A 26816-nucleotide genomic window follows, 5' to 3' on the forward strand; every position below is an offset into this window, starting at 1 on the left:
CCTGGTTCAGAACTGCTGATAATGTTAAAAAACACGATTTCCTAGAATAGGAATTGCTGTATTTCCTAGAATAGACAGACGACTATTTAAAACAAACCTTATGGGTAATTCCCTGTGTTTTCTTAATGACATACAGATAAAGTTTTATTGCCTTGACATCAACTGTTAACTTCCTACAATCTTCCTCAGAGGAGCCACATGATGACAAGACAGTCCAGCTGCATACCGTAGTTCTCAGACAGCCCACCCTTGCAGATCTACCGTGAGATGCTGCCGTCAGAGTGGAAAACATGCTATAACTTTCACAATAAAATCTGATTAAAATTCCAGTTAGGGTTAAGGTAAGGTTTAGGATACAAAAAATTAAAAGTCAAAAACCTAATTAAACAACATAAAACATAATCAAACAACATATAATAAAGCAGAGTAAACAACAAAACTATATTAGCTGACTAATCTATGTTAAAAACATGGCTACTTAGATAACATAGCTACTTAGCTTATGTTGCTAAATCTGAAGCTAAAAAAGCTACTCTAGCTATGTAGATAATGTAGCTATGTAGCTAACATTGCTAATCAAAAACTAATGAAACTACACTGGCTATGCAAGCTATGTAGATAGCTAATGTTGCTAAATATAAAGCTAATGAAACTACACAAGATACGTGAGCTACATAGATAACATAGCTACATAGCAAACGTTGCTTATATAAAGGTAATGAAACTACACTTGATATGTAAACTACATAGATAACATTGCTACGTAGCTAAAGCTGCTAAATTTGAAATTAACTAAACTATATTCGCTGAATAATCTATATTGATAACATGACTATGTAGATAACATATATACTCAGTTTGTGTTGCTTAATATGAAGCTAATAAAGCTAATTTAATCACATAAGCTACTTAGAAACCGTAGCCATGTACAGTCGCTAGAAAAAGTTTGTGAACCCTTTGAGATTTCTTGGATTTCTGCATAAATTGGTCATCAAATGTACTCCGATCTTCATCTAATTCACAACAATAGACAAACACAGCCTGCTTAAACTAATACTGCACAAAAAATGATATGTTTTTATGTTTTTATTGAACAAAACATGTAAACATTCACAGTGCAGGGTGGAAAAAGTATGTGAAGCCCTAGGCTAATGACTTCTCCAAGAGTTATTTGGAGCCAGGAGTCAGCCAACCTGGAGTCCAATCAATGTGATGAGTTTTGTAGATAACATAGCTAAATATCTAAAATTACTAAATCTAAAGTTAATTTACTACACAATACATAAGCTACATAGATAACAAAGCTTAATAGCTACCATTGCTACATTCTAAGCCAACAAAGCTACTTTGGCTCATGATATTCTTGAAGCTTTAGCTACTTAGCTGCCTTATCTACATAGTTAAGTTCACTTAACTACGTTTGCTAAAGCTAAGACTAATGTAGCTTCATTGGCTTTCAGGTAACGTTGATTTTGTAGCTAGCATTGCTATATTATTTTTAGTTAAAGCTAACAGCTAAAGAGAGCCATCATAGCTACTTCCAAAACATTTCTTTACATAATTCAATCCCGGATTAGAACCTGTGACCCTGTAGAGTTTATGAGTAGGGTGGGCCTCCACCAACCTATTGCTAAACTCTCTCACTCTCTCTTTTCCAATGTTTCTCATCTTCTCTTGTGTACTTTTGGCAGTTTCAGGAGTAATGTTTTTATCTGGAGGTATTGTGTCTCTGTAGTTGCGATATGAGTGATGTATAGTGTCAGCACTGTCACTACCTGGAGCTTGCATGTACAGAGCCTGGGTCTGTTGAAGGTAGCATTGCTGTTTAGATAATAGATAGGATAGATAAGATAATGATGTCTGCATGTTGGCATGCTGGGTGGTGGGAGCTAGCATGGAGGGGGGTGGCTCTGGGATGCTGGAGATAACTGTTCAGGCCTTTTGAGGTTTTGTGGGACTAACTGAATGAAACCCGGACAAATGAGTGTTCCCACTTGACAACCCTGGTGAAGTGCTGTCTTCTTGCTGATCATCAATCTGCACGGTTGACTTGTGGAGGCAAATAGTAATGGGTTAGGGATTTTAAGTATCTTATGTTATTTGGAATCTGTTTTATTTGCGAAATGTAGTTATTCCATGAATATAACTGTCATGCTTTTTGGGGGAGGGGGCATCTGAGATCTTTAGTCTGTATAAATCTGTATAAGATCAGCTAATACTAGATGCCACAATCAATCAATCTAAGCATAAATATTATTTTTCATTTTAACCAAGTCTGGCTCTACTACTAAATAATACACACTGTACTTTTAATTGTCATACAACAGTACTGTCATCAGTCCCCTAAATATGTTTGCTTGACATTTGAAAAGCAAAGACATCATCTCCACCCTGTCCTTACAGATACTGGTGCATCCTGGTGTGGTGACAGATGAATCTAACCTTAAAATAACAGACACTGCTTTCAGTGGGGGCCCCCTTGGAGAACTGGTGCAGTGGAGTGACCTCATCTCAACCCTCCACATCCTGGGACACCACCTTCACCTGTCGGCCTCGCTGTCTGACGTCAAAGGGTGAGTGCACACAATAAAACGGCCTTTAGTCACTGGCTGATGTCCTCCAGGATTACTGGTGTTTCCTGATGGTGAACCAATAATATCTGACTTATCAGAAAACTGAATCAGATAAGAAAAACAAACACTGTCCTCTTTAGAGTGAAAAATAAAAGTGAAACCATACTGGTTGATTTGAACAATTCTCATTATCCTAGAATTTCTGATTACCTATTGTTTTCTTTGTCTTTCTTGCATCATATGTCTTTATTTCTCTGCAGCTTTTTGGGGGTGAAAAGCAACTGCCCAGCTCGTCATCCAAAAGTGGATGCAAAGTTGATCTACACAGACATCATTGGCTTTTTACAGATTCGGAAAGTACTACAAGCATCTTGGACTAATTACAAGTGAGTTGAATGATACTGGTGCCACTACTTAAATACCTTTGACCTGCCTTATATCCATTTTGACAATGTGACAGAACCCTGAGAAGTGCAGTTCTGCCCTGTAGAAGGTCAAGCACTTTGGGGTGACAAAATACCCCAACTGTTCTGAGGAAAGCGCCAGATTACAATGGTTTGGCACTGAAAATGAATGCTGGCATTGGAAAAGACTGGGGAGAGAAGTTTCCGTGACCCCCAGTAGGATAAGTGATATAGAAAATGGATGGATGAAAGGTCCATCGTTTTTTGCAATCTCTACATCTTTGCCAGAGATTGACTGGAACAAGTCAAGTGGAATGGCACAGACTGACTAGAAAGGGAGGGATTTGCTCTATAGTGTGCCTCACATGCCAAGCAGTATGTGGAACTTGAGGACTGATTTTTTTTTTAGAATCTCTACATTCACTTACACCATGGTTATGCCAGCAAATCAAGAGGGAATACTGTGAAACCTCACTCTGCCTCAAAACTGAAGGACATGGAGGACTATGTACAGTACTTGGACTGAAAGAAATCCTAATTACAGCTCATTTGCATTTCTTAAACTATGAGATAAAGTTGCTACTTTAGGTCCCAGCAAAACTTTCAAAATCAATAGTTAAATGAAGAATAATTTCTCATCTTTGCTAATTAACTAGCCTGTTTACAGTGCATTCAGAAAGTAGATTATTCAGACCCCCTTTACTTTTTTCAGTCTTAAGTTGCAGCCTGATGCTACAGTGATTTAAATTCATACACTTAGTACCCCATAATGACTAAATGAAAATAGAATTTTAAGATTTTTTTTTTAATTTATAGAGAACAAACAAACTGAAATAACATGTTGACATAAGTATTCAGACCCTTTACACAGTAGAAGCACCTTTGGGAGCAGTTACAGCCTTGAGTCTTTTTGAATATGGTTACAAGCTTTACACACATGGATTGGGGATTTTCTGACATTCTTCTTTGCCAATCCTCCTAAGCTCAGTCAGGCTGGACAAGTTGGTGGACAGGTCTCTCCAGAGATGTTTGATAGCTCTAGCTGAGCCACTTTAGGACATCTAGAGTCATCCCTAAACCCTCCTGAGTTGTGTTGGCTGTGTGCTTAAGACATTGTCATGTTGGAAGGTGAACCTTCAGCCCAGTCTGGGGTCCTGAGCATTGCGGAATAGGTTTCCATTTAGGATATCTCTATACTTTGCTTCAACTTTCCCTCATCCCTTACAAGTCCCTTCTGCTGAAAAACACCCCTACGGCATGATGCTGCCACCACCATGCTTCACTGATGGGATGGTTTTGGGCAGGTGATGAGTGGTGCCTGAATTCCCCCTGATATAACACTTGGAGATGAGGCCAAACAGTTCAATGTTGGTTTCATCAGACCAGAGAATCTTGTTTCAGCAGTCTGAGAGTCCTCCAGGTGCGTTATTTCAAACTACAATGGGCTTTCATGTGTTGTACACTAAGGAGAGGCTTCCATCTAGCCACTGCCACAAGTTTTGATCAGTGGAGGGCTGCAGTGATGATTGTTCTTTGTCCCATCTCCACACAGGATCTCTGAAGCTCATTCAGAGTGATCAACGGGTTCTTGGTGACCTTTTTTACTCAGCTCAGCTCTTGGAAGAGTCCTGGTTGTGCAAAGTTTCTTCCATTTGGGAATTATAGAAGCCACTGTGCTATTGGGAACCTTTAGTGTGCAGAACTTTTTTGTAGCCCCAGATCTGTGCCTTGCAACAATTTGTCTCTGAGCTCTGCCGGCAGTTCCTTTGACCTCATGGCTTGGGTTTTACTCCGATATACATTATCAGCTGTAAGGCATTCATTATACAGGTGTATGCCTTCCCAAATCATGTCCAGTTGACTTAAATTACCACAGGTGTAGAAACATCTCAGCAAAGATCAAGAGAAAAGGAGGGCACCTGGGCTAAATTTCCAGTATTGTTGGAAAGGGCCTGAGTACTTATGTCAATGTGGTATTTCGTTTTTTTTTTCTTTAAATGAATTTGCAAAAATGTTGTTTCCACTTTGTCTTCATGGGGTACTGAGTGTAGATTAATGAGAGAAAAATTACATTTATAGAAACTGTAGCACCAGGCTGCAACATAGCAGAACAGAAAAAATAAAGAATACTTTCTGAATGCCCTCTATGCTGGACATCCATGCCAAAATTAGTTAGTTATTTGCACCATCCTGATTCTTTTCATGGTGTTGTCTATGTAGTTTGAATATGCCATGTGAGGTTAAAGCAGTGTCTTTCTTTTCAATTCTGTTTACTCAAGAAAAACACGCCAAAGCCCGCAGGTAATAATCTTCTGCCACAGGGGAGAAATTTCACTTCAGAGGACTAGTATTAAGAAAAATAGATAGGAAATTATCTGAGCTGAAAAGCATCAGGTGAGAAGAAAGAATAGTCTAAATGAATTGCGCTGAAATTCAAGGAAACACACCAATTTCAGGATAATTTTCTTTTTATAAAGAGAACTGATTGGACAGACCTGAGATCTGAGCACAAACATGTTGGGTTAAATGAGGTTTTCCAAGAAAATGTGTTCTGGCATTATGACATTGTATGATTCCACTAAGCAGAGAGCAATGTTTGTGACATTAAAGAAAATAATATTGGAAATGGGGTAAGAAAAGGCTGAAAGGAAAGGTTATTTGGTCAAATTGGACAGGAAAAAGGATAGAGGAGGATGAAGTGAATCAGGGTAAAAGATGGATTTTTATGTTGTAAGTCAGATTTTGATGTTTGACCTTTGTATTATGTAACAAAAATGTAGTCTAACATTTTATCATGTATTCATGCAAACAGAATAATAGATGGGTCCATACATTAATATCATGCCGCTGCACCCCCATGTGCTAATGATAGGTCTCTTATCTTCTATATGCTAATCCAGGCTTAGGGCGGATTTTTCTTTATTCCCTAGAGAATGTGAGCAGCAGGATACAGTATCAGTTGGATTATTGCTTCTGGAAGATTCATGGATACATACATGAAGTTTAACATGAAGAACACTTACAGCTGCACTTTTGCTCCCATTATACAGTAGTGGTGATAGTTGCCATGGAAATAACTCATTTTATACATACTGTTATCTTCAAGTTACACAACATACAGTTCAAAGGATTACTGCTGCTACACATGCAGCCTTAGTCAGGATGGGCATGATCAAATTATCTTACAAAACCAAGCTCAAAAAGATTAGGACATTGTGCGACTAAAACAGAGAAAAACACTTCACATCTTTTCCAGCCTTTAATTGTTTAAATGTAGCTCAAAGACAAGATATTCAATTTTCAAACTTTACACACATTCTTCATTTCAGTGCACTTTATTTTTAGGGCGCTAAGGATTCACCACAGGCACGATGCGCCACAACCTGGGACTGTGGGGGAGGAGTGGGGGCAGCCAGAGTCAAGCTTGACAGATATCGATACATGTGTGTAGCTCATCAGCCAAGGTCAAGCTTGACGGCATTCCTTTCCTTCATTCCTTGGCAGTCTCTCTGCTCATTCACCCAGAGACTGCAGGTGGTTTTAGGGCCCTTAAGACATTCTGCTTACTCATCACACCCATCCCTTACTCCACCTTAAAGGTGTGGACTTAGTTATTGTTTCAACAAAATCTTTCCCCATGTCCCTGCTAATCTGCGAGAACATCCAGAGCATGAGCAAGGTTGTGTCAATCCTCCTTCCTGCCTGAGGGCATCCTCAGGCAGCTTACTTGCCAGATCTAGGCCTTAGTGCAGCCTCAGTTTTGGCCTAAAATTTCTGCACAGTACTGTATATGTGTTTATAAAACGTGTCATCAGTTTGAACATCATATCTTGTCTTTGTGCTGCATTCAGTTGAATTCAGGTTGAAAATAATTGGAAATGACTGGACTCTGCTTTTATTCAAAATTAAATTAGTGTCCCAATTTTTTTGAAATGAGATTTGTGCCTTATCTTACCATACCTTCCCTCTCACCTTATTATTTCTCATGATTTGTAAGGGCCTGGTTTCACTAGGAGGTAATGAAATGCTGCAGTAAATAATGATATTTTAGACAAAAGTGCTGGAAAATTCATAGGAAAAGTTCTCCAGAAGGCATTTTTGTAACATGAAAAGACCTTTAACCACAAAAAGATCCTTAAAGTATTGACTTTTTAAATTTAAAGAAGCAGTTTCAAAACCAAGCCCAACTTAATAAGTATGCTTAACATAAGCCTCTTCTTCAATGGCAGAAATCCCTGCAGCTAGGTTTCAAAATCTTGAAAAGCATGTTCAGCAACTAGAAGGTGTGCTATGCAGATGAATACACACTGTGTATGTTTACAGTGCTCATACAGGGCTTTTGATCTTTCAAATCTCTCTCAAGGTTAGTTTGGAAGTTCTTCAGACAAAAGTTCCTGTACAGTGGCAAGACTGAACCTTTTGAAATTTTCTAGTGTTCTGCATTATTTAGTCATCAAATATGAGCTGATCTACGTCTAAGTCACAAGTATAGACGAACACAATGTGCTTAACTTGATACCAAACAAATAATCAGAATAGTTCATGTCTTTGTTGGCACAGCCATGAAACATTCTCAGTACTGCTAGGAAAAGTGAACCCTGGATTTAATATCTGGTTGAACCTCCTTTGGCAACACTAACCTCAACCAAGCATTTCTGGTAGCTGATGATCAGACCTGCACGACGTTCAGGAGAAATCTTGGCCCATTCTCTCTGACAGAATTGCTTAAGGCTTTTTGGTGTGAACGACTCTCTTGAGGTCATTCCTCAGCATCTCTATTGGATTCAGGTCTGGGCTTTGACTGGACTGGAAAAGTGGATTTTCTTTTTTTTGAAGCCATGCTTTAGTAGATTTTCTTTGATGTTTAGGGTCATCGTTCTGCTGCATCGCCCAACTTTTTCTGAGCTTCAGCTGGTGGACAGCCACCCTGACATTATCTTGTAGGATGCCTCTGTATACTTGGGAATTCAATTTTCCTTCCATGATGGCAAGCGGCCCAAATCATGATGGTCCCTCAATTGTACTTCATGGTGGGGATGATGTTCTCATGATGGCATGTGGTATTCTTTTTAAGTTATGTTGTGCTGCCTGTTCTTCCCAAACATCCATCCATCCATCTATTTTCTCAGCTCTCACTGGGCGAGAGGCAGGGTACACCCTGGACTGGTCGCCAGTCAGTTGCATGGCCGTCTTCTCAAATGAATCAACTTTAGTTCCATCTATCCCAGTAGCGTTGTGGAGTGTCAAGGTGCTCCTTGGCAAACTTCACGCGTGCCTTGATGTGTTTTTGGAAAGCAACGGCTTTCTTAATGTTGTCCTGCCATGGACACCATGCATGTTAAGTCTTTAGCGTATGGTAGACTGATGAACAGAGATGTTGATTGTTCCAGTGATTACTTTTAGCCTTTTAGCTGCTACTCTTGGGTTCTTTTTTTACCTTTCTTAGCATTCTGTGTTGTGTCAAACTGGCTGGGCACCCACTTCTAGGGAGACCTGGTACTGTATCATCTCTGTTTGTGGATAATTTGTCTCATTATGAACTGGTGAATACCTAAAGTATTTCAGATGACTCTAGCCTTAGGATTCAATTACTTTTTCCAGCAGCACTGTTTTTGTTTAATGGCTGTGTCAATAAAGACGTGAACTATTATGATTATATGTGGCATAGATGCGGCTCAGATCACAAGTGATGACTGATTAATGCAGAAAACTTAAATCATTTCTAAGGGTTCACATACTTTTTCTTGCCACTGTATTTGGTGTGTAAATGTGCTTATGTGAGTGTTAATGGTGTCTCTGACTGTTAATCAGGTGTATGTTTCGTGTGTTGGACTCTTTTGGGACTGAGCCAGACTTCAACCATGAGGCCTGGGCCCAAAGGCAGAACCTTAAGAGTCCTTTTGGCGGCCTCAGCCTGATCCCAATGCAGTTCTACACCATGTTCCGTAGGTTTTTGTTTCTCTTCTTTTCACTTCCAAATGTTTTTTTTTTTTTTTCTAATTTAACTAAATGATAATTTTCTCTTTTGTATGCAGCTCACACGCCTGACAACACATTCCTTGGCTTTGTGGTACAGAATCAGCTGAGCCATAATGAAACTGAGCAACTCAAGTCTACCGCAAGAAAAAACCAAGCACTCGTGTACGGAAAGAGTGCCAAGTTCTGGGAGGTAATATATATTCAAATGTCAGACAAATTCTCAGACAGCTGTGACAGTTAACATGATAAATGTTTGGCTGTGTAGGTAAATTCATACCTCCGATACAAACATTACTGCCAGGAATCTGGGCATCTGGTTTGACAGCAGTCTGAATTTCAAACAGCATACCATGAATCTTATAAGGCCGTATTTCTATCACCTCTGGAATATTTCAATGATTTGATTGTCTTTAACCTTTAAAGACCTAGAGACAATTTTACAGGCTTTATTTCATCAAAGCTGGTTTTTAAGATTTTATTGATCACTTTTAAATTGCTCAGTGTTCTCTGTCCTGGTTATACCACAGATCTTTTACAGTAATTCCCTATTCTCCTGCACGCACATTGAGATTCTCAGGCAAAGGTATCAGAAGCTCAGCTGAACACTCAGGGGGATTGAGCATTTTCTGTCCAGGCCTCGAAGCTCTGGAATAAGGAAATCGGGTCGGCTAACTCTGTGCTTTCTTTTAAGTCATTTTTAAGAGAATTTACTGCAGGACTTTTCCTGACTTTATGCAAGGGTTGAATACAACGAGATTAAAGTTTCTGCTTTTACTCATATCTTATCAGGTTTTATGCACCAAGCTGGAGCACAAATAAAATTGGTCCATCAGAATTTTTCTGACTTCAGTCTGATCTGCTTTGCATTTATGTTGTAAATGCAAAGCAGATCAGTAACTTTGGTTTCAAGAAGTGCTTTAAAAATGGATTAGTGCTGTTACTTGATTTAAAAATCTAGTTAATCACATCACTACACCGTGATTAATCATGATTAATCAGCATTTTCAAAAATATTTTTAAGTCTATTTTTATGTTTTTAGATTTTTAAAGGTTGTTATTATCAAGTGTTTTATTTTTATTCTTTTAATTCTATGTACAGCACATAGAAAGTGCTGATCTGAGTCCTTATCGATACCTCTATCGATACTTCCTATAGTTCAGTGGAAAGACAAAATAAGGGCAAATATTTAAACTACGTGGTCTTAGCTGAGTTGTGCTTGAGTTAAAAAGCTATGATTCAGTCTGTCACATCTATTATGTATCTCTCAAATATAAACACATGTTTACACTGTATTTATTAAAGTTTCTCAACAAAAACTACATTTTCACATTTTAATGTGGCATATGAACACATCATAACATTTAATACAGTTACCTGAACTCATCATAGTTTCTTCAGCTGGTAAAGTTAGCTGATTAACTTTCATGTTGCCAATTCCACCACAAATTTCTACACTGGATTAATTAATATTGTTAACAAACAGGCCTTCTCAAAGTTTTGGAGCACTTTTCAGCTTTTATCTGAGCAGCTGAAGAAGAAAACTGTCCTGAAGCAGCTGAAGAGAGTGGTATGACCATGGCTCGATCCCATGTTGCTGTTAGCATCTTTGCTAGCATTAGCAAAGATGTGCTCTGCCCAGTTGTGTAACTTAAGACTCGTCGTGCTTCGGTGTAAAGACTCACTGCAGCATGTACCCATTATTTTGGCTTTATCTTAACTAACATTTGCCAGCTTTTTAAAAAGAGATTGCCATTAAGCAGACCCGGGTCACTGCTGGCTGTGTCTGACCTTCTCACCTCTTCACCCCCAGGCACATAAACATCCGTGCTGGAGGACTATGGGAGCAAGTTGTGGTCAAACTTAGTTACATGATTAAATTGCGTTATCATTTTTTTAATGCGTTAAGGTTTCAAGATGAATCAAAAGCATTAATGCAGCACTAAAAGAAATATTTATTTTTAGGTCCCGAGCACTGACCTACTGTATCTGTAGGTCCTAGTATTATTCTGTCTGCAGAATTGCTGATTTGGGGGCTTAAACATGCTCAAATACTCAATCAACTTCCCAGAAAATTATCCCCAAGTGAAAGTTATGTATTTTGGTGGAATTGTGCAAGTCTACTGCACAGTGGCCCCGAACGTGAGACAGAACATGACAAACATTTTTTTTTTTTTTTAAAGGTATAAGATGCAGTAACATTAATTAAGAAAAAATAATAAGTGAGGGTCTATGACTATAAATCCAGGACTTTTCTTTTTTATCAATGAACTAAGCTCAAACCGAACTGTTAGCTCTGTGAACCGTTGCACTCCAATGGTGGCTTTACACCACCCAACATGCACCGGGGTGCGAGGGCCCTACAGAGGGCCCTAGTTATTATAACTGATTCAAGGAAATGTTTAAAGAGTGCAGTAGTACCCTTTCAAAAGTGTCTGTTGGAGAAAAAGGATCAAATTGATAGGAGAATTTATAAACCTGACTGAAAAGCTTGATATTACAAGAATATTCAACCCAGAAATGGGTTTAATGGTGGACTGTTAAGTGTTTCTGTGTCCCAAACTTTCAGATATGCCTCTTGCAACCTATTGATTCCTGTAAGTCCTCTGTTTGTTCTGTCTATCTGCAGGGTAAAGGCGCCTACCTGGATGTTATCCACAAATACTTGGAGGTCCATGCAACGGTTGATAAAAGCACTCTGATTCCTAGCTATGTGAAGAACCATGGTATTATCAAAGGCACTGAGGTCCAGACTCTGCTGAGACAAAGCAAGGTAAGTGGGGAAACTTAGACAGTCAGTTCACAAGTTTTATATGTGTGGACCTTAATGTCAGAGATGAACTTCTTAACTAAGCATCTGAATGACAGGTCTTCAAAAATTCATGCAAAGCAAATGTGAGATGCAGCTCATGGCTGTAGGTGGAGTGGACGGACTGTTGGTGTTATAGTGGGCTGCATGGTGGTGCAGCAGTTAAGGCTGTTAACCTCCCTACAAAAAGGTTCCAGGCTCAAATCCTTGTCAGACAGGGCCTCTGTGTGGAGTCCAATGAGAGCTGGTAGATGTCCAGTAACCCCATGTGAGACAAGTAGATCACAGATAATGGTTAAATGTTTATGTTAGCTCTGATCCCAGAATTAATATTGTAGTAACCTCACTAAATGTTGCCATGTTTGTTTACATCCCACACATCAGGTACTTGTACCCAGACTTAGCTCTCTCATGTGTCATTTAAAGGAGTCTTCTGGTAACATGCACCCCATAAAGACAAGTGTACTTTCAGCCAGATGCATGCATGATTTTAAGGTTAATCAGCATGTCTACAACCTAAAACTGTTGTAAGGAAATAATGTTTTATAAATGTGGACAAAGCCATATGTTCTCTTTGTTGATCTAGTCTGAATCATGTTTAAGCAGAGCTTTCTGTCATCCTGAGACATTTTACTATAAATGTGTAATTCATAGCATCTATTTGATTTTTTTCAAACAGGGCTTATTTTCTTACAAGACACCAAAAATTACAATTTGAATAGTCAGTTTTGTTGCTGCTGTTCTAGTTTGATTTTTAAGGCCATAAAAAGTCATCAACATTAATTTCAGACTGTTCGATGGCTGTTTGAAAAATCTTTGCAAGAGCTTTAAATTGTTATATAACGTCCTTACTTTATACTCCACTAAGACAGTTCTGACAATAGCAGATCACTTTGTTCCAGTCTTTTCAAGGCATAAGTGGATGCTTGAGAAATTTCAATGTAGGGAAATCTTCACCTGAGTTATGCGCTATTTTAAACTTTAATGTGAAGGTTGATGTTGTATTTCTTTAAAAAAAGAACAAAACCCACGCTTTGGCAAAGTCTGTTCTGCGCAGGAAGACTTTTTGTAGATCAGTCTATCTTTTCTGATGAGAACATCCATGAATCAGATTGGTTTTAAAAGTTTTTCAATGAGTTTGTGAGAGACCCTGGGAACTTCTGATGAACAAAGAATGTTTTGACATTACTGTTTCACTAATATCTCATTTCATTTTGAGATGTTTGTTCAGGTAAATGTGTGTATTGCAGAACTGTGCTTTATTAACATAATAAAAGTTCGTAGCTGTAGTATCTATACAGTGAAATTAAATCTATTTAGGTTTGTTGTAGGACAGGTCACATTTCTGAGCCCAAAAAAAAAATCTCTAAGTTTATAAAATTAAGCTTCAAAATTATGAAAAATGAGGCAGTGAAATCTGCTTCAGGATGGTGTTGGCGGGTCTGTTGAATGAGCTGAAGCCACGCCCACTCAGGAGAAAAAACAGTGGATAGACTTTTTGTCCATTTTCAGAGCTATATAGTAAAATCATGGGATTTCTGCTTGTAGAACATGAAGCTTGAACCAGTTTTAGTTTCACTGACTAAAACTATGACTAAAAATGTTCCTTGACAGAATTTTTTTCCATGACAAAAATTAGACTAAGACTAACAAAAATACATCTGTGATGACTAAAACTGACAAAAACTAAGTTCAGTTTCCATCAATAGGACTAAAACTAGACTAAAACTAAGGAAAATACATCTGTGATGACTAAAACTGACAAAAACTAAGTTCAGTTTCCATCAATAGGACTAAAACTAGACTAAAACTAAGGAAAATACATCTGTGATGACTAAAACTGACAAAAACTAAGTTCAGTTTCCATCAATAGGACTAAAACTAAACTAAACTAAGGAAAATACATCTGTGATGCTTAAAACTGACAAAAACTAAGTTCAGTTTCCATCAATATGACTAAAACTAGACTAAGACTAACAAAAATACATCTGTGATGACTAAAACTGACAAAAAATTAGTTCCGTTTCCGTCAAAATGACTAATATTAGACTTAAATGTAATGTAGTTTTTGTCAGACATTCAAGATTTATGATTTTTCTCCACCGTGGCTATATCTGTTAAAAACAATGCATCTGTAGATCTGCCTCCCAGCTGTAGAAAACAGGGACCCAGGTTTAGCAGGGTGCATAGAACCTGCCATGGCACATTTTCTTTCTCTTACACATGAAAACACACACTCAAAAATGCATGCATGCATGCATGAGTGTATACACACCTCTGTTAAAACAACTTGAATATGGTATAACCTAAGACTGTAAAGAACAGCTCGAAACCTACAACACTGTGCAACATCGGCCAATTTGTGAGTATTCCCTCTGGGTCTGACAGTATTTGCCAAAGGACTAGTAAACAAATAAAGAGGTCACACAGTCCAGTACTTTATTTTTAAGATTTTTTCCATTATACTGAAGCACAAAAGAAAGAAAGAAAACAGCCAATTAATCCCTTAGAAAATGAGATTAATATATCTGACAGACACATAAGATGTAAAATACAAAAAATAAATAAATAAATAATAAACAATTACATCTGTATACAGCATATACAAGCATACATGCCTATACATTAGTTCATATGTGTCCTTACAATAATAAATGTAAAATATAACATAAAAACATGCCAACATGGGATTTTAGGGAGGAGTTCCTTAGAAAGATATTACATCTATAATACCTGTACATTAAAGGTGACATTGGAACCATTTAAAAAGTCACAGGTCTGCTCGGGTTAGAGGTGATGTTTCGATGTAAGCCATTAATGGCTGCCACATCTTTACAAATGAATCATGCTTGTTATTAAGAGCATATGTAATTTTTTTCTAACGGCATACAGTTTGACATTTCAAAAATCCATTTTGATAGAGAGAAGGGTGACTCTGATTTCCAGGTCAATGCAGTACATTTCCTAGAGACAGCTAGAGCTATGTCAGTTAGTTTTTTTTGGTATTTTTATTTAGATTCAGGCATTTTGTATTCCTGAGAAGATAGATCTGTGGGTCAAGTGGAATTGGTGTGTCCATTATTTTAGACAGAGCTTCACATAAATCAAACCAGAAAGTTGTAATTTTAGTACATTGTCATGTACAGTGAAGCATTGTTCCTTCCTTAACACCACATCTAAAGCAAAGATCTGATATTTTAGAATTATATTGGTGTAGTTTGTGAGGGGTAAGGTAAAGCTGATGAAGAAAATAGTAATTGATGAGTCTGAATCTAGCATTTGTAATAGTGAAAATACTGCTTTGGCAAAGCTCAGACCATAGATTTTCATCTACAGAAATACATAAATCAGATTCCCACCTCTCTCTTGATCGATGTACATTTTGTTTTGGCTACTGATCGATCATTACAGAGTACACCCTGCCAATAAACGTTTCTGAGCCACTTCTGATGTGGATGATCTCTTCGATTTTTGTTATCTCAGGTAGTAACGTTCTTTCCCCCAGTGCTTGTTTCAGGAAGGCTCTTAATTGTAAATAACAAAAGAAATGTTAATTCGATAATTCGTATTTCTCTTTTAGCTGTTCAAAGGACATAAAATATCCATTACTCTAGTAATGTTCAAGATATTTCACACCTTTGTCATGCCAGAACTTGAAATTTTATATCAGAAATCATTGGTATAAGTTTATTTTCCCATAAGGGCATTTTTGGAGAAATTTTGTTTTCACCCCTAGTATTTTATGGATTTCATGCCATGTTCGTACAAGATGGATAGTAAAGCGTTCTCAGTTTTGTTGATAATGTTTTTCTCGTTCCATTTGTAAATCAAGTCCCTTCACATCTTTTCATCCAAATTATACATTTCAATTTGTGTCCATGGGGGGGGGGAGCGAGGCTGTTATCAAACAGAGATGACAAAAACCTTAATTGTACTGCTCAATAATAGTATTTGAAATTAGGAAAACAAAGACCACCCATATATTTATAGTTCCATGATAATTTTTCCAGACTCAAACGTGGCACTTTACCACTCCAAATAAAATTGCTAACAATTTTATTCAGGTTTTGGAAAATATTATTAGGGACAAATACAGGGAGGGTTTGAAATAAATGCATTTTTCGGGGCAAAATATTCATTTTAATGCAACTTATTTTGCCAAATAAAGTTAAGGGTAGTTCTGACCACCTCTTAAGATCATTTTCAGTATTTTGAATTAAATTGGGATGGTTAAGTTTAAACAGATTTTTTAAGTTGTTATCCACCCAGATACCCAAATATTTTATCTCCTGTGAGGTCCAATTAAAGGAGGTTGTACGGCACGGGTCTCCATGCTCAAACTTAGTAAGGGGCAGTATCTCATTTTTTTCATACTTCACCTTATATCCGGATATAATGCTATAATTGTTTAGTAACGTTTGTAAAAGTCTCGAGGGATTTGGCTGGGTCCGTTAAAAATAAGATGACATCATCAGCAAAAAGCCTTAGTTTATGGGTGACTCTGCCCACTTGTATGTTTTTTATGTCTGAATCTTTTCTTCCTGCTTGTGCTAGTGGTTCCAGTGCTAAAACAAATAAGCTAGCAGAGAGGGGGCGACCCTGCTTCTTTGTAGAGTGATAGGATGTTTTATGATTTGTGATGATCTTTGCTCGTGGATTGTGATATAGGGTCTTTATCCAGTCAATGAAAAATAAACTGAAACCGAACTTGTCAAGCACCTTAAAAAGATACGGCCATTCTAGGCGGTCAAATGCCTTTTCTGCATCTAAAAAATCTTTGTAGATTATCTGATGTGAAACGCTTATGGATAAAGCCTGTTTGATCGGTATTAATAAGTTTTGGGAGGAATCCGTTTATTCTGTGAGTCAAAAGTTTTGAGATTATCTTTAAGTCTGCATTAAGGAGACTTATTGGCCTGTAAGAGGAGCATTTTTGGGGATCTTTATTTTTCTTATGAATGACTGTTATTAATGCCATGGAAAATGAATCTGGTAAGGTTTTTGTTTCAGTTGCCAACTTTAAGACATCCATAAAGAGAGGAACCAATTGCTTATTAAACTCCTAATAAAACTCAGGAGGAAAACCATCCTCTCCTGGAGATTTATTTGATTGCAGTAAAGTGATTGCCTCTTCAATTTCTCTCTGAGTGAAAGGTCGATTTATCTCTTCTTGGTCTTCTGGTGCTAATTTAGGCAAATCAACAGTTAACAAGAAGGTATCTATCATGGTTTGATCTCCTGGGGGCTCTGATGAGCATAACGAGGTATAATATTTTTTGAAACATTCATTAATTTCCTTTGGGTTTCTTGTTACTGATTCGCTCTCGATTTCTATGGAATTTATGTTTCTGGAATTTTCCTCCGTTTTTAACTGCCAGGCTAAGGCTTTGTGTGCCTTTTCACCTAACTCATAGTATTTTTGTTTAGATCTGGGGATATTTTTCTCTATTTTGTAGGTGTTCAACAGATTATATTTTAGCTTCTTATTTACTAAAGTTTGATATATTCCTTTGGAGCGTGACTTTTCATGTTCTTTTTCCAATTGTTGAATTTCTTTCTCCAGTGCAGTGATTTCAGCTAGGTGTTGTTTCTTTAGGGCATTGGTATATGAAATAATTTGTCCTCTTAAATAAGCCTTCATTGTATCCCACAATATAAAGCTGTTAGGAGAAGAGGGGCAGTTTATTTCACAAAATAGTTTAATCTGTTCTCTTATAAATTGATAAAATTTGTGTTTCTTTAATAGAGTGGGGTTAAGTCGCCATCTGTATGTACTTTGCGCTTCTTCGTGTACTAATAACGATAATGTCAGTGGGGAATGATCTGAAAAGAGGTCAAACAGTAAAAAAATGTGCCTAAAAGAACCTTAAGTACTTCAAGGAGCTAATTTTGATCAAACTTGACCGTATTCGCTTACTTAGATGTAAAAGTAATGGTAGTCAGTGTCATATAGCCTGGCCTTAACCTGGTACTCCAGATAGATTGTTTCACACATCCATCTGGTAAATATCTCATAGACAACAATTGGGAAAGGGCAGAGCATTTGAAAAAGAAATTCAGAGGGTGATTGGATGAACGTTCTGTCTATCACATCTTTACAGACCAATCAGAGCAACAAAACACGTGACGTAGCTGCGACCGAGGAGTCAACTCTGTACAGGACTGCATAATGCGAACCATGGCAACTGTAGACATGTCAGTACACGACTTTTGTCGTTTTTGAAAAGAAAACAATTCACTGCTGTTCTTTGTTCTTATTTTAACAAAGAAATGTCATCAATTTCTGATAAAACTGGTGCTTTAGCAGCATCCACGCTAATGTCTTCCGCCATATTTGCACTGGCCTCTTGTTGCTGCTTGCATATGTCATGGCTCTGCTGTGCCTGAAAGTACTGCCCCTTGTCGCTGATTGGTCCCGTCACTTTCTAACCGGGCCAAAACAGTTCAGACACGAGCTTTGCAAGATGGATTCGCCAGTGAGAAACAAGGAAACGGGTGTATCCATCTGCTTTACAAGATTAGCCTGGCCTATGATTTTCCCCTTTTTTAATTATTGTCACCTGCCACTCAGCCACACTTCGTTTATTTTTACCCATACCCATGAAATTATATTCTCTACCTGTTGTTGAACTTTTTCATGTTCCTCCCATACTTGACCTGGTGCAGGACTTTCATCTCTGCTGCCTAAGTGACTTAGTAGGAACATAAATGACAGAATCATCAGCATAAAGCTGGAAGCCAGACTCCAGACACGTTAGTGGGGCAAATCAGTTATGGCATAAATACAAAGCAAAGGGCAAAGAATCGACCCTCTGCTCTGACTTTTCTGTTTTTATCATTGAAATATCGTCCCAGTAGCTGTAGAAAGGTATAAAGAGACAAAAAGTTGTAGTTTAAATTAATGTCATTTTTTTCTGCCGTTGTCAGGTGATTTCACCTGTGTTGTTTTAAAGCGATGACGGATGAAATACTCTGCACCACAGCACATTAGTAGCTGTTACTGTCCCAAGGTTTTGGGTTTTTTTCCCCTCCAGGCCTCCATGCCTCTCATGTAACTGTGAGCTCTGAATACTGCAGCCATGTACCAGGAAGAGCTCTAGATTGTCTGTTAGTAAATCTGCAGGGAGCCCAGGAACAAAAGCTGTTGACAGGGTTCAAAGATATCTTCACAAACAACTGGGGCCCTTGCAGGTGTGCAGTATCATGTTCCATTGTAAAGTTAAGTTTTGATACTGATAGTTAATTTTAAACCTGAATAATAATCACTCTTATCAAAGCAACAAAAATGAATCGTATTTATATATGCAGGAGTACAATGACCTTTTTCAAAATTTAAACCCTTTTTCTTAACATAGAAATACCTTTTTATTAGTGATTTTAATAATGTGGACAGGCACACTGAACTAAATAATGAGCAAAGTAATGTTAGACTTAGGCTGCATGGTGGTGCAGGGGTTAGTACTGTTGCCTCACAGCAAGAAGGTTCCTGGTTTGCCTCCTGGTCAGGACCTTTCTGTGCAGAGTTTGCAAGTTCTCCCAGTGCAAGTGTGGGTTCACTCCAGGTACTCTGGCTTCCTCCCACCACCAAAGATACGCTCATTAGTTTAACTGGTGACTTTAAGTTGGCAGTAGGTGTGAGTGTGCCTGGTTGTCTGTCTATATAAGTCAGTCCTGCGATTGACTGGGGACCAGTTCAGGGTGTAACCTGCCTCTCGCCAAAAGACGGCTGGGATAGGCTCCAGCCCCCTGTGACCCACAATGGGATAAGCGGTATAAAAAAGTGGATGCATGGATGTTAGACCTCAAGGCTAGGCTAGGTCATAATGTGCACTAATGTCAGGATGCATGAAGTAGAAGAAACTGAGATGAACTTTTGGTCAACAGTGGAATAATTAGTTTCATATTTTTTAAAAAAATGCATACATCAGAAAAAAAGTGGTAACAATAGGCAACAGGCACAAAAAAATGGAAAATGTGGTAAAACAGCTGCAAAAAGTGGCCAAAATGGGCAAAGCAGCAAAAAAAGTGGCAAAATGAGTGAAAAAGGGCAAACGATGACAAAAGGTGGCTAAAATAGACAAAAAATTGCAAAAAGATGTTTCAAAATGGACAAAAAATAAACAAAAAACAAATATGGGCAAAAAAGGGTAATACAAAAAGTGGCAAAAATGGGTCATCAAGGGCACAACTGGATAAAAATGACAAAAAACATATATATGCACCAAAATGGCAAACAATAGAGGCAAAGAGAAGAGGCAACAATAAAGGGGAAAAATGTAAAACTAGTTAAAAAGTACCATAAATAAAAAATTCCAACATCGGTACCCAATAATAGATTACCACACCTTTGAGCTCCAAAATGAGGAAACTGTTAGCCAGGATGCTAGCACCAATGCTAATGATCCTACACTTATGCGCTGATATCATCAACACATCTCAACTGTGAAGGGCCCATTTACTGGGTTTTCAGGGGCTCAGCTAATCAAAAGGTTATATAGAAATTAGAACCTGCATATGCTCCAAAATTTATGAAATTTTCCTAAATGACAGTATGCCTGTCTGTCGTGCTGTTAAATTTTAAAATGTAACTTGCATTTATAATAGTTCAAACAAAATAAAATTTCTCCTAATGACAAACCTCCATGGATGTCTTTCATATTGTAACAGCAGACTGTAGGAACAGAACTGAATTCATCACCAGTCTTTGTGGTTGTTTGCTGACATCTTGTGGTAACCAGCTAGAGGTGCATTTTTAACCATGAACTTCTTCATGTCTGCTCATTGTAGGTATTTGTTGGACTGTCTTTCCCATATGAAGGCCCTGCCCCGCTGGAGGCCTTAGCCAATGGCTGCGCTTTCCTGAACCCCAAGTTACAACCCCCACAGAGCAGCCTGAACTCAGAGTTCTTCAAGGGAAAGCCCACCATCAGAGAGGTGAGGGGCTGTGCTTGTTTTAAAACCTCAGTCAAACAAACAGGAACACACAAAAAGACAGGCTTGCAGATTTATGACAGCCTTTGCTCTCATCATTGGGGATGAAAGAAGTCTGGCACATTTAATAATTTAGATAAAGCTGTATTTCTTCACTGTTTGTGGTTTGATGTTGCAGGTGACATCCCAGCATCCTTATGCTGAGGCCATAGGAGAGCCTTATGTGTGGTCGGTGGATATGAACAACTCCACAGATGTGGAGCGAGCGCTCACCGCCATCCTCAGTCAGAACGTGGGTACCCTCTTTGTCGGTAATCATAAACAGCTATTAACCCAATGCCTAAAAACAATTAAGACTGAGAATGTTTCATATTTGATTTGTTTTTCAGAAATTCACCTGACAACTAATAGTATTTACTATTAGTAAATATTCAACCAGGAATACAATAGCATTGCTTGCTCTTTAGGTTTTACATTGAACAGTAAAAGGTGTGAATCGATAAGGGTGAAACAAGTCCTCTTCTTTTATGACTGTCAGCATTAAAGAATGAGGACAAACCAGTTATTATTTATACATAATTTTTGTTTTGTCTTACAAGCTCTTCTTATGAATGAATGAAACCTTTATTGTCTAAGGTGGGGGTGTCAAACTGAAAAAAAGATTTCATTTGATGCCTTTGATGCAAACATCACTCACCACATACCTTTCTACAAAAGCATGCTGGATATAAAGAAGAAATCTCTATAGATATAAAAGGAAAAGTTTTCTTTATAAAATGTCATTGACTGAAGTTTTTGCTTTAAATTTCAGATTGAGCCATACCTACCCTATGAGTTCACCTGTGAAGGGATGCTCCAGAGGCTCAACATCCTCATTGAAAAACAGGTTTGCTGGGAAAAGATTTAAACTGATGAAAATGTTATTTGTTTGTCTATTTTGAATCTTATTTTTCTTCCTGTTATCAGGATTTCTGTGACAAACCAGGCTTCTGGCCCCCACTGAGCGCGCTCCAAGTTGTGGAGGCAAAGGCAGGCACTTCATGTAAACAAGCATGCCAGGATTCAAAGCTGATCTGTGAACCTGCATTCTTCCCTCATCTCAACAGCGTCAATAAGCTTGCCAAGTATGTATTTGCACTTTAATTATTTACATTATGTTAATCTTATCTATAAGAATGGCAAAGAAATGCAGTAATTCACTGTGTTCCCACACATAGATGATCCTTGGGTGTGTCACTAAGACATATTTAAAGCCAGTTCATGTTAGAAATCCAGCCACTCACACCATTTCACAGACCCATAGCAGACAGACCCTCACACCAGGTTGGGAACCGCTGTCTTAGAGGAACTCCCATCTAAACATGCAGGCATACTTGGTCATGCTATATTTTCCATTTTTTTAAGACTGCATTTATGTTTATATTTATTGTCTCTTACTGTATTTATGGTGTATTAAGCAGCCTGTAGAGATGCTCTGAATGTTTTTAGTTTTTATGACAATAAACCATCCATCCATCCATCCATCCATCCATCCATCCATCCATCCATGCATCCATCCATCAGAAAAGCTCGATCAAGAATGCAATTAATCTCCCTGCAAAGACTGAAGCACTTTAGCATAAATTCATTAACTCATAGGAGATGCCCATGTGTGTCTTTAAAGAGCAACAGACCCCTACATTACTGCTGTCATGAGCAAACTGATAATTAAATGTTTTTTTTTACACATTACTTTTATTTATGTGAACAAAAAGTTCCCCTAAGAAGAATACAGTACTTGTAGTTTAGATTTTAGTAGATTTTATATGTATATATTTTTTCCAGTAATGGATAAATACACCATTTCAAATCTCCTATGACTTTATTCCAGACCATTTTTGACTCTATCCTCATGAATCAAAAACTTTTATCCTAATTTTATGATTAATTTTTGTACCTTGTGACTTTAATCTTGGATATTTATACAATAACCAATTAAGGACTGTAAGCTTGTAATTCTTTTACTTTAATCTCCTAAAAAAATAAATGGATACATTTTGATCTCATAAGTTCTGAACTCTGCTTTGCAACTTAAGTCACATAAATTTACTTTTTTTAATTTACAACATTATTCCCGCAAATGTGCGACTTAATGCTTTTTTCTTTTTACTAAAATCTCATAACTTTACAACTTCAGAAAGGAAATTTAGGACTTTAATTCTTGATGTTTATGACCTAATCTTGTAAAAAGTGTACAAGTTTTGTCTTGTACATTTCTACCTTCATTTTGTAATATTATTGTTTTATCCTCTCATTGTTAATATGTGTATATTTATTACAATAATGGATACATGTTCTGTTTCATATCATTGTAAAATTGTCTTTGGTGTACGGCATCTTGGAACTTCTCTTTCTGTGTTGTGCCATCCTGACCTCCACTTTTAGAACCACTTGCTGAGATAATCAAAAAACTTTTTGACTTTAGTCTCCGCCGACGTTTTACTCATGACTTTTTAAGTGTATTTTTGTAAACTTTTATCAAGTTAAAGTAAAATGAAAATCTATTAAGTTTAAGATTTTATTTACTTTAATTTAAGGCTTCAACTTGAACATTTTGCAAAAGTTTACCTGTTAACTTCAGTTTAATAAAACAATGTATTTCTATTTATATATGACTTCATCTTCTTGACATGTATCTTAAATTTCATTAAATTACAACTTTATTTCCATAAATGTAAAACTTTTCTTTCATAAATATAGGACTTTATATTTTATGCATTTTAGACTTTTTCTATAAATGTATGACTTTTAACTTGTAAATCAACCACTACAATTGTATGAAGTGATATCTTTATTCATGTACATTTATATCTTTAGATTAACAAATGTCTGACTTCAATTCAATATAATTGTGACTTTATTTCCATGTATAAACAACTTACCCCCATAAAGCCTGTTGTATCATATTTGATACATACTTTTATGATACCTCTATCTGATCAAAATGATCATAAATGACTGAAAAAAAAACTTCTGAAAACAATCTAATAAATGATAAAAATGCTCTCAGGTGGATAATGATTTACCAAAAACACCTAATGTATCAAATGAGATTTAAAAACAAAAAAAAAAGGTAAATTTTATGGAAACTTAGATTTTTTTGGATTTCATTAGAAATTGGCTATAATTTGTGTTTTCAGGCTTTAAAGGGATAAGTGTCAGGAACGTATTCATTTATTTTCATAAGTCTTCTATTTTGTTACCATAGATCAGGGATTTTTAAATGTTTTTCACCCAAGGCACGTCTAAGATCATGTCAAAATTTCATATTCATGCAAAATTTCCTCTTTAACATGACTTTATTTGTATTTTTATTTGATGTATAGCTGTAGTAAATATGCATGGTAGCTCAGAGAACACAAATTCACTCTACTACTAAATGTATGTTTTTGCAGGGTACATTTCAGCTGTATCTGCCTTGTTCACAGTTGTTTATTAAAGCAATCTGCTGTTGCAAATCCAAAACTCCAAAATGTAATAACAGCAGAGCTAGAAAACTTCAAGAAATACCGCAAAAAAAGTTATCACCTTTCTACAAGGTTGTCCATTTTTTTGATACTGCGAGTTTTACAACAATATTATCACAACAATGGTTATCTTAATCAGTGATGGAATTAAAAAATACATGTGCAAACACATGTAGAACTATCTTAAGTTATTGTATAGTCAAAATAATTATGCATGGTTGTACAAATTGCAAATTCACTCTTAGACTCATTTGGGGATGGAAACAAACTTTTTTTTTTTACTTGAATCAAAAGTTTAAAAGTTTCCGTGTGAAATGTTTGTCTTGTGAACTTTTATCAAAAACTCTCCACTTCTTAATGAAACTGAGTCTGAATGGGCTCTCACAGTTGAGATCTGTGATCTCAAGGTAAAACTTGGATTGACAGTATCCAGTATCACATGCAAAGCTTTTTTGTAACCATATCAGTTTGATTTGTGGAGCTAGCCAAAATGCTTTAGAAGCATTTCTGTAGCAGCATTTTTAACAGGAGTCTGTTATCCATCACATCCATATTCAGATTTATTTTTCTGTAAAACATGTTTATGGTGTCCTAGTTTGTTATGCAGCAGCTGATCATTTTTCTGTTGTTTTTTTTTCAGCTACAAAATAGATTGTCAAACATCAGAGCGGTCTGAAAGCAGTTTGGTGTTTCCAGCCTACACCAACAGAAACAGCAGCAGACACTGTATATTCCAGTCTGATCCCTTTCTCTTCAGCTGCGTGAGATCAGACGGGTCTTTGATTCGCATCTGCCCCTGTAGAGACTACATCAAGGACCAGATAGCCTTGTGCAGGGCATGTGTCTAACTGCTGGATGGAAAACATAAACTCACTCTGCACCTTGGAACGATTCAGGGATCAAAGGAGAAGCTCCTCCTGAGTACAGGCCATGTGAGAAGCTGACAGCAGGGAGGTTCCAGGTTTGACTCTTGGCCCTATTCTGAGGGAAGGTTTATGCAAATCCCCAGTACCATTATGGGTAATATCTGAACATCCATGCTCAAAACTAGCATGCCAATTATTCACAGGGTGATTTCTTTGCACTCATAATATTGTCAGGGAAGTGAACATGACTTTTTGAAGTGTTAACTGGCAGGCTGGCTGCACCACCTGCAGGATAATACAGGCTATTTTAGATGGGCTCTTGTGAGCACTCATCCAGGCGTCAGGATTCAGCCTGTAGGTGTCCATCGGTAATTGAAAAATTCCACAGTGTTTCACAGTCCTTGAAACATGGAGCGCAGATAAAGGGAGTGACATGTCCTTGACAGGCTCTCGTGCACATTGTCTTCACATAGTAGAGCACGCAACGACCTGATATGATGATGCAAAGGTGTGAAATTGATTCACAGCAAGTGAGAGTGTATTTGGAAGTGAGAAATACTTAACAATGAGCCTTACTGGTCTCTCCAAACCAATGCCCTCCAAAAGCAGAGCAGCAGTGCTGCAGCACTGCCAGGAAAAAATATAGTGGCAAAAAGTCCTTGATGTTTGGAAGCATAGATTTTTTTAGGGATGATGACTAACTTCAGGGTGTTTTCTCAGGATTTCAACTTATTTCTCTCATTTTCCTGGCATATAAAAATTTTCCCAAGATAATGAGGAAATCCCACAAGAAATGACCAAATGTCCATGTTGTCTTGGGACAAGAAAATAATAGGTATGCATGCATGTCCTACTGCAATGATGCAGCAGAACATGCATGCAGCAGGACATGAATAAATTGGGTCCAAATTTTTCTTAAAGTGGACATGTTATGCTAAAATGACCTTTTTGGGCTTTTCTAAAAAAAAATGTGTGCCCCTGGCCTGTCCACATTCCCCTAAAATACCAGAACCCCACTTTCTCCACCTTTCAGAAAATGTGTGCTGAATCAAGCTGTTCTCAGATTTTCCCCTCATGACCTCATGTAGGGAATAAGCACCGCCCCCAGGTCCAGTTGGCCTTCCCTGCTTGGAAGAAAGCTCCTCTCTCAATCCTCCACTTAGCTGCCAGGTGAGAGGATGATCAGGAGAGCCACATACATTTCCTGAGAGGGGCGGAGTCAGACAGCTCAGTAACATTTAAAGCCACAGACACAGAAACAGCTCATTCTGAGCAGGGCTGAGACAGAGGGGTTTTAGACATGCAAAAATCCAATACTAGAGTGTTTTTTTTCGTCAGCAGACTTCACAGGCATGTTTTGGGGACCTCTGGGACCAATATAAACTTGTCTTAGAAGGGTAAAGTATGTTTAAGGAGCTGGCGATGGGTCTTGATGCCAGTTGAAAATCACTGTTTTAGGCCATAGCTGTACATATAACCCAGCAATGTCTGATTAACATGGCTGGTTTCATAGGAAAATACAAAACAAAAACTATCTGGGTGCAGATGGCCTAGCCGTTAAGGCTCAGGTTCAAGTCCGGCCCATGGCTTCTTTCCCACACATCTCTTCCCCACTCTCTCATAACTGTTTCTGACTCTATCCACTGTCCTCCACTATGAATAAAGACAAAAAATACCCAGAAATATACAGAATCTAAAAAATAAAAAATAAAACTGTCAAGTCCATCAATATTAATCACAGGTTAAATAA

The 26816-nt window shown here is 37.6% G+C and overlaps 1 pseudogene; it reads left to right on the top strand.

Moving 5' to 3' along the window:
- The window catches only part of LOC121522591, a 34651-nt pseudogene extending 9603 nt beyond the window's left edge, over positions 1-25048 (top strand).
- Positions 25049-26816: the final 1768 nt, after the last annotated feature.

Source organism: Cheilinus undulatus, linkage group 15 (genome assembly GCF_018320785.1).
Source record: "Cheilinus undulatus linkage group 15, ASM1832078v1, whole genome shotgun sequence".
In the NCBI taxonomy this organism is placed as follows: Eukaryota; Metazoa; Chordata; class Actinopteri; order Labriformes; family Labridae; genus Cheilinus; species Cheilinus undulatus.